A 12,053-nucleotide genomic window follows, 5' to 3' on the forward strand; every position below is an offset into this window, starting at 1 on the left:
GAATAAGCTAACTGAGATTAAAGGTAGTGGTAGTAATAGTAGTTTAAGTGATGCTAATCACTTTTTCAGCCCTCATGCCTGTTCTAGAACCAGCACTAATAGGTGCCAGGGGTCATGGAGACCCACAAGCCTCTAAGGTAGGATCTGCTGGGACCCCGGTGCGGAGCAGGCAGTGTTGGCAGCAGTTTTCTCCCTCAAGGTATAAGTTCTGGGGTTGATGTAAATTTAGGTCAAATACAGACGAGTAGGGATGTTAGGTTACATAGTGTTCAGGAAGAGAAGTGCAGGTTACTTTGGGTTCGGATTCTGTTGTAGTTTCTAGTGTGAGGTTTTATTTCTTGCTTTGAGTTCTTTGTAACTGAAGGTTTCTAAGTCTGTGGTTGGTCGTTCGGAGGTGATTTTGGGTTGTTGGGTTCTGAAATATTGAATAGTGCTCCTTCGTCTTCGAAGGTTCTTCTTCCTTCTGTGGATAAATTTCCTTCATCTTGCGGTGGTGGTAATTCTGATGATCAGGTTCTCAGTTTGACTCTATACATATATGGTATGGTAATTATTATCAGCTAATTCTCTTGGTTCAGTGCATATTGACACGAAACGAGAATCGGATCGTATGATAATTCAGTACAAAATGTAATTGAACAAGAATGAGAATAGAATCAGATTCGGTCTTACTTCAGCATTATAACAGTATTACAGGTATTCTCCTATTTAAGTTGGGGTTAGGTTCTGAAAAACCCATTGTAAGTTGAAAAGTTGAAAAAATCCTATCTCGAATTACTAAGGTAATCGGTACCATCTACACATATTTGGTGGACTAGCGTACACTACACAGTATACCTATACCTATACGGTATAGTAAATATTAATATCAGCTAATTCTGGTGGTTCATTGCAGATTGACTTATGATAACTCAGTACAGAGAAATTCAATAACACTAACAAGAGTTAGCTAGCGTACACTATGGTATAGTAGCATATACGTAGCCTAGCCTACCGTGTATTATATTCTACACATATACGGTATAATAATTATCAATATCAGCTAATTCTGCAGGTTCAGTGTAGATTGACTTATGATAATTAAGTACAAAAAGAAATTTAATAATAAGAACAAGAATCAGACTGTAGTGTAAAGGGTACTCGCCAAGATTCAGTCTGTCGTCGGCATATGTGAAAGGTGTCAAGCTGTTCATGGCTACGTATAACTAAAAATCAGAAGAGGAGGAGGAGGATGATAAAGCTGCAGGATCATCAATTCGCTCCTCTTCAGATAGAATTTCTTCTTCTGTTAGTTCAGGTGTTTCAAGGAAATAACTATTATGAGACATAGAGGATCGAGTCTCAAGTGAGGGGGTAGGGCTGGGGGAAGCTGAAGGCACTGGAGTCGTTCTCTTGAAGAAATAATCCATTTTAGGTTGCACAGTGCGTTTTTTTCGCTCTTCATAAATTAATTGATAACATGCAACTTTGTCTTGATGTGCCCTCTGAACTTTAGCAAACCATTCCTCGTCCCCATCCATTTCACTTAAAAGTTTCAGTCCTTGTTCAAATAAAGCAAATGCCTCTGCCAGTTTATCTTTTTTTTTTTTTTGTGAACATTTGCTCCGGCTTTTCTTTTATATCTTCTTCCTTTTCTGATCTTTTTTTCTCTTCTGCAAGTGCAGTTAAATCCTCTACCATTAGCTCCACATCTTGCACATCTATAAGTTCTTGGATATCTTTCTCATCAATTTCTAAATCTAAACTTTTCCCAAGTATCAAGATCTTTTTATTGATTACCACTTCTTTATTCTGATCGAAACCTTTAAATGAGTTCACATACACTTTTAGCAGATTTTTCCAGACCCCATTCATACACTCTTTCTTTACCTCCTTCCACGCCCTTCCAATGTTCATAATGGAGTTCAGAACACTAAATTCTTTCCAGAAAGTTCCGAGATCTTTCTCCTCATTAACTGTAGCCTGAACAGCCTGCGCAAACATGTTCCGAAGATAATACACTTTGAACGTAGCCACAGCACCCTGATCTATGGATTGTATGCGAGAAGTTGTGTTTGGTGGCAGAAATGAAACTTTTACATTCTCATTAATATCTCCAGTGTACTGAGGGTAGCCAGGAGCATTGTCAAGAATCAGCAGAATTTTGAAGGGTATGTTATTTTTCCTACAATAATCCTTCACTTCTGGAATAAAGCAATGAACAAACCAGTCTTCGAACAGCATTGCAGTCATCCACGCTTTTTTATTGTGATGGTAATGCACAGGAACCGTATGCTTGTTGCCCTCAGATTTTCTGAGTGATAAATCATAAATGGCTCAAGTTTATACCCAGCCACATTTCCCCCAAGCAGGAGTCAGTCGATCCTTGTATGCCTTAAACCTGGGCATCGTTGTTGCTTCTTTGTGGATGTAGGACTGCTGAGGCATACATTTCCAATAAAGTCTGGTTTCGTTGACATTAAAGATTTGCACTGGCAAGTACCCTTCATCAACAACAATCTTGTGTAAAGCATCCTTAAGCTTAGCGGCTTTGTTGGAATCAGTCCTTGCTGCTTCACCTCTAATTTTCACACTGAAAATTATGTTGACTTTTGAAACGAAGAAACTGTCCAGCACTTGCTGCAAAACTTTAGATGTGGTTATCATCATATTTCTTCTTAAGTTCTTCAAAAAGCATGCGAGCCTTTGTCTAAATGGTGAAGAGGGTGAGTGGCATACGCTTATGTATCTGGTCCTCCATCCATTTCTTCCAAAGGCCCTATCCTCTTCTTTGATGTAACCGTCGAATGAATGGAAGCAGATGCCTTTACAGCATCCATTACATGTTTCTTAAGGATGGTGGATACTGTTGATTGGGATAAATGTTTGTCACGTGCAATAACCATGATTGCCTTTCCACCGTCATGCTGGTTGATTATCTTCAATTTCTGCTCCAAAGTGATAGACTGCCTCCTCTTTTTGTCACTACCAGCAGAAGACCTATTTGGTTGTTTGGCAGACATATTTTTTTCAGTTTACTTACAAAAAATGCACAAAAATTACGAACAAACACTGACCTAATCTTACTTGGTTCAGAGCGAGAGCAAGTGAGATCATTGGCCGCACCTACACCACCCTCTCACTCTCGGATCAACACATACACCATAGTATGCTGCTGCCTGTGCACGTTGTGCACGAAATTTTAAAGTATGTATTTTCAAAATTTTTTTGTTTTGGTATTAATTGCTAATCCCATCATAAAATCAGATGTAACTCAAACACTACCTGTACTGGGGAGTTTGCTCTTCAGTCTGGTTTAGGAACATAATAAAATAAGTGCCAAGACACTTAGGTGGTTCGACACTGCCTGACAGCACTTTGTAAGTGATCAGTCAGGTTCCATCTTTGTGTCTTGGACCGTAGGGTCTAAGCGTGTAGGATAGCAAGCACAGTATCCCCCTTTTGAACTTTCTTCTCGAGGAGCTTCGGCCTCAAAGGAGACTAGTGTATCGGGAGGAAAGTGATAATTCTTAGCAGATGAGTACTGCTCGTAGCCATGTCTTGTGACTTGCTCAGTTCACTTGGTTCATCCAAATCGAGTGCTTGGCCCCGTCCGGAAAAACTTTTCCTCGACTCAGGTTGGTGCTTTGCCATGGCATGAGCACCCTTCTTCCTAGTGCGGCAGTCATCACAAGTGATTATTGCCCCAGGTCTACCCCTACCGCTGGTTGTTGTAGCGGGACAGGTAGGAATGCCTTTTTCCTTACCTGTCCTCTTTGCCCCCTCAGTTGTTCCGAGAGGTGTGAGGCAGACAGAGAGAATTCTGGTGAGTTTTGTCTCTTTTTTTGTAATTCAGCTACAAAGGTTAGTATCTCAGGATCGATCCTTGGATCGTCTCATCATACGCTTGAGAGTAGTCATGAAAAATTTTTCACGGATTCCTGTCGAATCTCCCTTCAAGGAGAAGAAATTGGGAGTTTTGTACCTCGGGAATACTCAAGGTTTTTCTTAGAGATGTGAATACCCTCAATTTTCTTTCGGCTGATTCATCAGCACATTGATCTTGGAAATAGGACTGCAGTTTCCCCTGTGATCAAGGCCCTTGCTCTTCCAGGAGGAACAAGGGTTTTTGTACAGGCTCCGCATTTCTGCTTGTGAGAGTGTTCTCGACTTTATAAATATTTTTTCTCCGGACAGGTTCATTCTGAGTTTCGAGACTCCTAATCAAGCTCACTTCCCCTCTGCTGCCACGACAGGAACGATTCTTCTTTACCAATCTCTTGTCTTGCGCTGTTTTTCGTTGCCACAAAGGGTATTCCCTCTCGTAACAAGAGACAACAAGCTTGGAGGACACCACTATGATTTCCTTCCAGGCAGCCCCTATGAGATTTCTTCCATGCTCAGCACCAAAGTCATCTCGACCCTTAGGACGAACCCTTTTTGCGTTCTGCCTTTCTCTCTTAGGGAGCGGTAGATACTGCTGAAAGGAATATGCCAGGGAGCCTGCCCTGTCCTCCTGGCAAAGCCTTGAGTCCCAGGTTGCAAAGGATGAATGTGATATGGCCAGCATTCTTCTTCCCCATGTGAGAGAGTGCACGTACTTGTTTCTTTTTCAAACTTCTTTCTAATTTTGAGAAGAAGGAAGAAGGAATGGCATAGAAGAACACTCAGGCACTCTCCTACTATTGGTACCTGAAACAAGAGTTGTCTATCGAGTCTCTGGACTTGATGCAACATAGGCAGGACCTGGTAGTAGGTATCCTTCAGAAGAAGTACCTGCTTTCTTCCGGGTCTCAGCAGTCTTCCATAGACCTTCTGCCTCTCCTGTATTCTCATTTCGTGTTTTCACCATAAAAGCCTCCCTTCGAAATAGCTCCGCCTTCGCTCTCTTCATTAGAGAATGAAGGAGGTCTGCTAACAGTCCTTAATCTTTTTCTCTCTCGAATGATGAGGAAGGGATTCGGCTGGTGCTCAATCAGCAGGGGCCTTTGAATTTACATGTATATTTTTCTCATGTCATGCATCTATTATCAGATGCAAGGACTGAGTAATAGGTGCATACCTTCAGGACCATTGCCTTCAGGTGTGTTACAGAGACTTTAGATACCTCCTCATCATATCCTGGAACTCAAGGCAACCTTTTGGGATTTGATTTTGAGGTACCAAGTGGTGTTGTTAAGCAACAACACCACAGTAGTGGCATTTACCATCAAAGAAAAGGGTTTAATTTCTCTCCTGTTGTGGTTAACATGTAGGTGCTCTAGGGTAACTGTTGTGCACGGAATAGCTCTATCAGCCAAACACATTTCAAGTTGAAATATACAAGCAAGCAACTTAGCCCCCTGAGTCAAGTGAGGGGCAGGGTACTGGTTTCTCATAAAGAGATCATTCATCTTAGTAATGTTTCTGCTCAGTGGAGGGTTAACTATTTATGATGAACCTCTGTCTGGCCATCCCAGAAACCTAAGGTCTATGGGTGGCATTTGACTCTCGTTTAGGGTTGGTTACTGTCTTGTGATTCACACACGTCCTTGTGAGAATCATCAGACAGCTAAGGTCTCACTAGACTCCTTATCATAGGTCTTCTGCTCTTTCACGCCTGATCTGTGGGCCACATCAATGACTTTTTCAGACAAACACGATAATTTGGTCTTCTTACAATTTTACAGTTTTTTAATTTGTGAGGAGTTCAACAATGATTGTTCACCCCAAATTGAAAGTAATTGATGGAAGACTGCCTGCTGCCCAACCTGGCAACTCTGCTTACCAGACTATGAGAGGAGTTCCTCCCTGACCCAACCTTCAGTACCAGTGATTCAAGAACGGTTCTTCAGGCAGTACAATCCCTGTGTCTTTATGGATGAAAGACTATCCAACTTTCCTTGCAATCATAGGCTATCTCACCAAGCAGCAACGGAAATAGCCAGGGATTGGAGCAGCGGTCTTCGCTGGTTGGTTTCATTGACAGGACTTTCTCTGGTCAGAATCGCTAGAGTTACTTCTCTCCAATTCGATTATGAAAGACGTACATCCACATTTACTCCAGTCTTTCAACTACTAATAAGAAACTTTTCTCTTTCTTGCCATCACGGGAACCTCAGGTCTCTAGACGGCATTCGACTCTCGTTGAGGGCTCACACCCTTGAGCGATCATTAAACAGTTTTGTTTTTCAAGACCGCATCTTGTCTCTATTCGGCATTGGCGAAGGGGTTAGACGATTTGCATGGATCTTCTTCATTATCACCCTTCGAAAGGTAGGTATCTAGTCTCGACTCTGTCTCGGTTGTTGTAGTGAACTCCGAATCATTTGGCATCTGTTGACAGGTCCAAGACCTTTATGAGCCTGTGAGCCTTGAACTCTCTAATTGATGGTACAGATCAATCATTACCTTGCCCTATCAGCGTGTTACTGTACTTTCAGAAGACTACATCCGTGACATGGATGTCGATAACCTTCCTCCAGTACTGACTTGCCAAGGGAGAAGACAGCGACATGTCTTCTCTGCAGCAGCTATAGCATCTTCTGTATGTTTTCCCGAGACCGCACAGCTCCAGTGACTTAGACCTTTCCTCACATTCTGAAGAATATGTCGGACTGGAAGAGAGACGTAGTCTCACCAAGACCACATTTATGTCTTTCTTCCTCCAGGTCTTTGCCCACAAGTCTCTGGAACCTTTTTTTCTTGGACTTATGGTGGATGCTCAACAAGTTGTGTTTTCTTACCTGGCTCCTTTAGGACAAGTTGCATCTCACCTATGGTGTGCGGTTTTAGAGGTGGGAAAGATTTGAGAGTGACTGGCCTCTCCCTTTCATTCTTCCTCATTTTTCAACTTCTTGTCCTTCGGGATGAGAATGAGACTCGAAACTAGACTTGCTGGACTGGCGTCTAATGTGGTACGAGCTTCCTTTCTAATTTTCTTGTCAGAATTATAGAAGCATTCCCACTCCTAGCAATGGGAGGATGGAGACAGGCAATAAGGCAAACCCTTCTCAGATCTTTGCCTTAATGCCTCCGACTCCTTTATATTCTTCCCAGCCATTTACGTATGAGTTACAATTCCTCACTTGTTCAGAAAGGCCCAGAAGTCTGACTGTTGATCTTTCAGTTCTTATACTCCAATCAATTTGTCAGGGGGCACTCCTCCTCGCTTTTTTGACCAGGAGTAGCAGCCAAGGTTTGCTGAACTCCAGTCAGTTTAAGACACTCGCTCAGATTCCTCTCTCCAATAAGTGAGTCTTCCTTATGTAAAGGACCGAGGGTTTGTATATTGTGTAGGAACAAATCACAGTTTTTAAAAGAAAATTGTATTTTCCTAACTATGCAAACCTGAGGTTCTTTACACTAATTTCCACCTCATTCCAACCCTCAATCTGAAACCTGGGCCGAAAGGCAAAATGGAATGTTTACATTCAGGCAGTCGGGTCTGCTCACCTACCCAACGGTAGTTACTGCCTAACCACCTTGTTCAAGAGTTCTAACGACCATGTTCCAGCTTCACTGTAAGTAAACTCCTATTGTAAAGGACCTCAGGTTTGTATATTAGGATAATAACAATTTACTTTCAAAAGTTGTGATTCTGAGAAATGTTGCTCTTTGGGCCAGCACTGTACTTCGCTGTCTATATGACAGACTTCGTGTTGACCACAACACTCTACTTGAGATTTCTTTATAGGAACCAGGGTATATGATCACTAGTCCTCAAAGATGGTCTGAAATAGAGAGCAAGTTAAACAGGTTTCAGGGAGACCTATAGTCACATAAAAACGTCAAATATTAAATGGCTACAAATAAATTTTTCCACATACGTAGATATTTTATCTCTGACAGCGTGAGCGATGCTTGAACTTGAGACTTACGGACACATTTGCTTTAGTCTGTAGGATGTTGTATATTGATTGTTACATGGGAAAAAATTAAGGCCTTTATACTAATGTAATCCTAATACATTTCCTGCACATTAATGATGATCGATTTATTTATCTTGCAGATAAGTCATGACGCATCAAATGCAGACTTGGTGAGAGTTCCTGAGAAAGTGTAGAAGTACTTGATCATCAAGAAGGAAGTGTATTTCTTGGTCTTGTTGGGAACGCATTAGGATCGCTGTCCATTTTATTTTTCTGTAAGCATTTGAAAGATTGTTTGTAAATTTATGAGTACTGTAGTTCATGTATGATATGAAGCTCAACTCTTGAGGTTGGAAACTTTCTAACTGTTTAGACTTGGCTCTCTTGGCATCAGAATTGAAAAAACAAAATTATTTGTTCCCACAAGGATACGAACCTTCTTCTGTTATATGAGAGTACAGGCAGTCTCCAAGTTATGACAGACCCGTTCCTACGGTTTGTTGTAGGTGGAATTCCAGCCTAAGTCGGAATACAGTGGAACCTCTGTTTTTGTACATGCAACTTCCCCGGCAGATATATACTTAGCTTATGTCTCTGACGTCCCGACAGAATTCAAAACTCGCGGCACACGCTACAGGTAGGTCAGGTGATCACCCTCTCCCGCCGCTGGGTGGCAGGAATTGGAACCATTCCCGTTTTCAGAACAGATTTTCTCTGTCGCCGGTGCTGGCAACATCGTTGTTAGTTCCTCCTGCACAGAATTCTGCTTGCTTTGCTAAGGATTGTTTTTGGTGAAGTATTCTTTCTTTGGCTTTGGTATACGCTGATTTGGACCGTTTTTTGGATTTGCTTAGGATTCTTCATTATGGCTGATGTTGTGCCTGAAACTCGTTTTAGAGTTTGTGTGAAAGAAGGATGTAAGGTGAGACTGCCGAAAGCTTCGGTGGATCCTCACACTATTTGTGTTAAATGTAGGGGGAATGAATGCTCAGTTAGTAACACATGTGAGGAATGTTTGAGTTTGACTGAAATGCAATGGAAGAGTTTGACTGCGTATGTAAATAAGTTGGAGAAAGATAGAATTAGGAAAGCTTCTGCTAAAAGTTCAAGTAGGTCCTGCTCTTTGGATCAGGACAATCTTTCTATTTCCAATGTAATTTCTCCTACTGCTAACGCAGGTTCAGCTCCTTCCCCCCGCAGCGAAATCGTAGATTCGTCTCGATCGGAGAAAGCTGCAATGGAAGCGTTGATCCGTAATTTGCAAAGGCAATTACGAGAAATGGAAGGTAAGAGTGAAGTGTGCAGTGAAGTGTGCAGTATCCCCAGTGTAGTGGAGGGGGCGTCTGACCGACTCCACATTGCTCCTAGGCCTAGACCTCTTTCAGACTCCCATGACCAAGGGAGGAGGAATGTCGAAAGCCGCAAGGGGGATGTAGAGTATTCCCAACGGTCAGGCGTCCCTTCGGCAGGTCCTGTAGACTCGTCCCAGGCTGCCTTGGACAGCTATAGACAAAGCGTCCTTAGGAAGTGTTTTTCCGACTCGGATTCTTCTTCTCCGAGACGCGGATGGAGCTCTGCGTCTAAGTCGCGCCCTCTGAAGAGAGCCTGGAAGGCGCCTGCAGGAGACGCATTAGACTCCAGCCCAGAGCCTTTTCCAGAGTATTCTCCCGCTCAGAAGAAGAGAGCGATGAAGTCTCCTGTTTCTTCTCCGGAAGGAATTTGCGCTTCAACCAAGAAGTTTTTGGTAGGACTGCAGGAGCAGTTATCCTCGTTAGTAGGCTCGCTGTCTAAGGAGCCTTCTCGCAGGAAGGACGTCTCTCTTCCAGTAAAGAGCTCTCTTAAGAGACGGTCGTCAAGTCGGCGTTCGGACTCTGGTAGGCGTCTCTCTCCTGGAAGGCGCTACTCTCCAACAAGATCGTTGCTATACGCTTCTCCTTTTCGAGAACGATCTACTACTCCTACCAGAAGAGCTTCTTCTAGTAGGATCCCGCATTCGTCTAGACGCCCGAATAAGGGCGCAAGCCCCTCTCCTAACAGGAGCCAGGATCGTCGATCCTTACGTAGGAGTAGAGAACGTTCTTCTCCTTATAGGCGTTCTCAGAGAGATAGAAGCACCTCTCCTTACTATCTTAAGGAACAGGATAGTCTCCGCTCTTCCCGGGGACGCAGAGAGAGAGAGGAAGAAATCTCTCCCCCCAGACGTTCTCGGAGAGATTTTAGCGCCTCTCCTAGCAGGCGCCATCGTGATGTAAGACAGTATTCGCCAACCAGGCGATTTACTCCTTCCAGGCGCCCAGGACGGGACGCTAGCGCCTCTCCCTGCAGACGCCAGGAGCCTGAGAAGAGCATGATTGGTTCTGTACGCCCTACTCCTGTTAGGCTCTCATTAGGAGTTCCGAGTTTACCGTCTCGCAAGAGTCTTCGAAAGGAAGTAAACCCCTTTCCTGGCAGGAGCCAGGATGAGAGCAGATGTTTTTCTACCCCAAGGCGCGTAGCGCCTGATAGACGCCACCGACGGGATGCTAGCGCCTCTCCTCACAGGTGCCAAGAGCCTGGAAAGAGCCTGTTACGGGATTCTCGCCCTACTCCTGATAGAGTTTCCTGTAAAGATGCGAGCTCTTCCCCTCTCAGGCAGCAAGAGCCTTTGAGAAGAAGCAGGCATTCTTCTGCTAGGCCCCTTCCAGTAGAAACTGTTTCTTCAGGCAATAGGATCGCTTCGGGAAGTGGTCTTCCTTCCTCTACCAAGCTTCCTTCGAAGGAGAAGAGCACTTCTCCTTCTAGGACTCCTTCTCCGAAGAGGCATTCTTCTCCTAATGCTACCTTTGAAGAGGTATCTGAGGAGGAAGTTCCTATAGATGTGGGTGTCTCGGATTACAAGAGACTGGCAGCCCTGCTTCTTCAAGAGTTCGGTGACTCTCTTCGTCCTGCAGATCCTCCTTCGCCGGGATCACTGCTTTCAAGCACTAAGCTTTCCAAGTCGTCTTCGTTCGTGAAAATGAATCCGACCCTTTCTATGAAGAAAGCCATCAAGAGCTTGGAGAACTGGCTCCTCTCTAAGAAAGAAGCGGGCAAGACGGTTTTTTCCTGCCCTCCTTCGAAGTTGGCAGGTAAGCCAGGTGTCTGGTATGACACGAAAGAGCCAATGGGATTGGGCCTTCCTTCTTCAGCTGATGCTGATTTTTCATCGCTAGTGGATTCGTCTAGAAGACGCTCTCTTCTTTCGGCAAAGGCTTCATGGGGAATGTGCAAAATGGACCATTTACTTAAGGGTCTATTTCGCACACTTGAGGTCTTTAATTTTATGGATTGGGCCTTGGGAGCCCTGGCCAAGAGAGCACAGGATCCAGACTTTGTTTCTATGGAAGTGTTAACGAGTGTCCTTTCTTGTCTTGATAAGGCCTTGATGGATGGATCTACGGTGGATCTACGGAAGTGGCTTCTCTCTTTGGATCTGCAGTCCTTAAAAAGAGATCTGTCTACAGTTCCTGTTTGGCGAAATCGGTGTCTCCTCTACAGAGATCCTCCCTGCTTTATTCACCCCTGTCTAGTCACCTGTTTCCACAAGAGACAGTGAGAGTCATATCTAAGTCTTTATCAGAAAAGGCAACTCAAGATCTTCTTGTGCAGTCGGCGAAAAGACTGAAACCAGCAGTCCCTTTAGCTAAAAGAGAGAAGCCTGCTTTTCAGCAGCCCTTTCGAGGGAGAACGACGGCTAAACCCTCTCTTAGGAGTAGGAGACCGGTTAAGAGAGGAAGATCAGCACGCAAGCCCTTCCCTAAACCGCAATGAGAAAGTAGTCCTCCAGACTACAGTAGGAGCCAGACTGCTGAAGTTTGCGAAAGTCTGGGCTCAGAGAGGGGCGGACAACTGGTCCCTCTCTGTCCTCGAGAGAGGATACCTTATCCCCTTCAGGGAGAAACCTCCCTTAACAACAACTCCAAGGGAGTTAACAGCAAGATACCGAGATTCTTTAAAAAACCAGGCCCTGCTACAACTAGTAGAAGAAATGATGGACAAAGAGGCGATAGAAAGGGTTTAAGACCTGCAATCTCCAGGGTTTTACAACCGTCTTGTTCTTGTACCAAAAGCCTCAGGGGAGTGGAGGCCAGTCCTGGACGTAAGTGCCCTGAATCGCTTCATTGTCAAGACGAAGTTCACGATGGAGACGACATCCTCCATTCTTGCAGCTCTTCGTCCAGGGGATTGGATGGTGTCCCTGGACCT

The 12,053-nt window shown here is 44.1% G+C and overlaps 2 protein-coding genes across 7 annotated transcripts in view; one reads left to right on the forward strand and one right to left on the reverse strand.

The window, feature by feature from the left end:
• The window catches only part of LOC135199279 (gastrula zinc finger protein XlCGF17.1-like), a 365,386-nt gene that overhangs the window by 332,276 nt on the left and 21,057 nt on the right, over nucleotides 1-12,053 (forward strand). For all 5 annotated transcript variants that reach the window (XM_064227175.1, XM_064227174.1, XM_064227177.1 and 2 more), the window contains one exon: nucleotides 7,970-8,104. The gene's annotated coding sequence lies outside the window, so the exon portion shown is untranslated. The remainder of the gene's footprint in view (nucleotides 1-7,969; nucleotides 8,105-12,053) is intronic.
• LOC135199280 (zinc finger protein 436-like) overlaps nucleotides 1-12,053 on the reverse strand; it is a 534,458-nt gene that overhangs the window by 259,554 nt on the left and 262,851 nt on the right. The gene's annotated exons all lie outside the window — the stretch shown is intronic.

The sequence above is a fragment of the Macrobrachium nipponense genome, chromosome 25 (assembly GCF_015104395.2).
Source record: "Macrobrachium nipponense isolate FS-2020 chromosome 25, ASM1510439v2, whole genome shotgun sequence".
Classification (NCBI taxonomy): Eukaryota; Metazoa; Arthropoda; class Malacostraca; order Decapoda; family Palaemonidae; genus Macrobrachium; species Macrobrachium nipponense.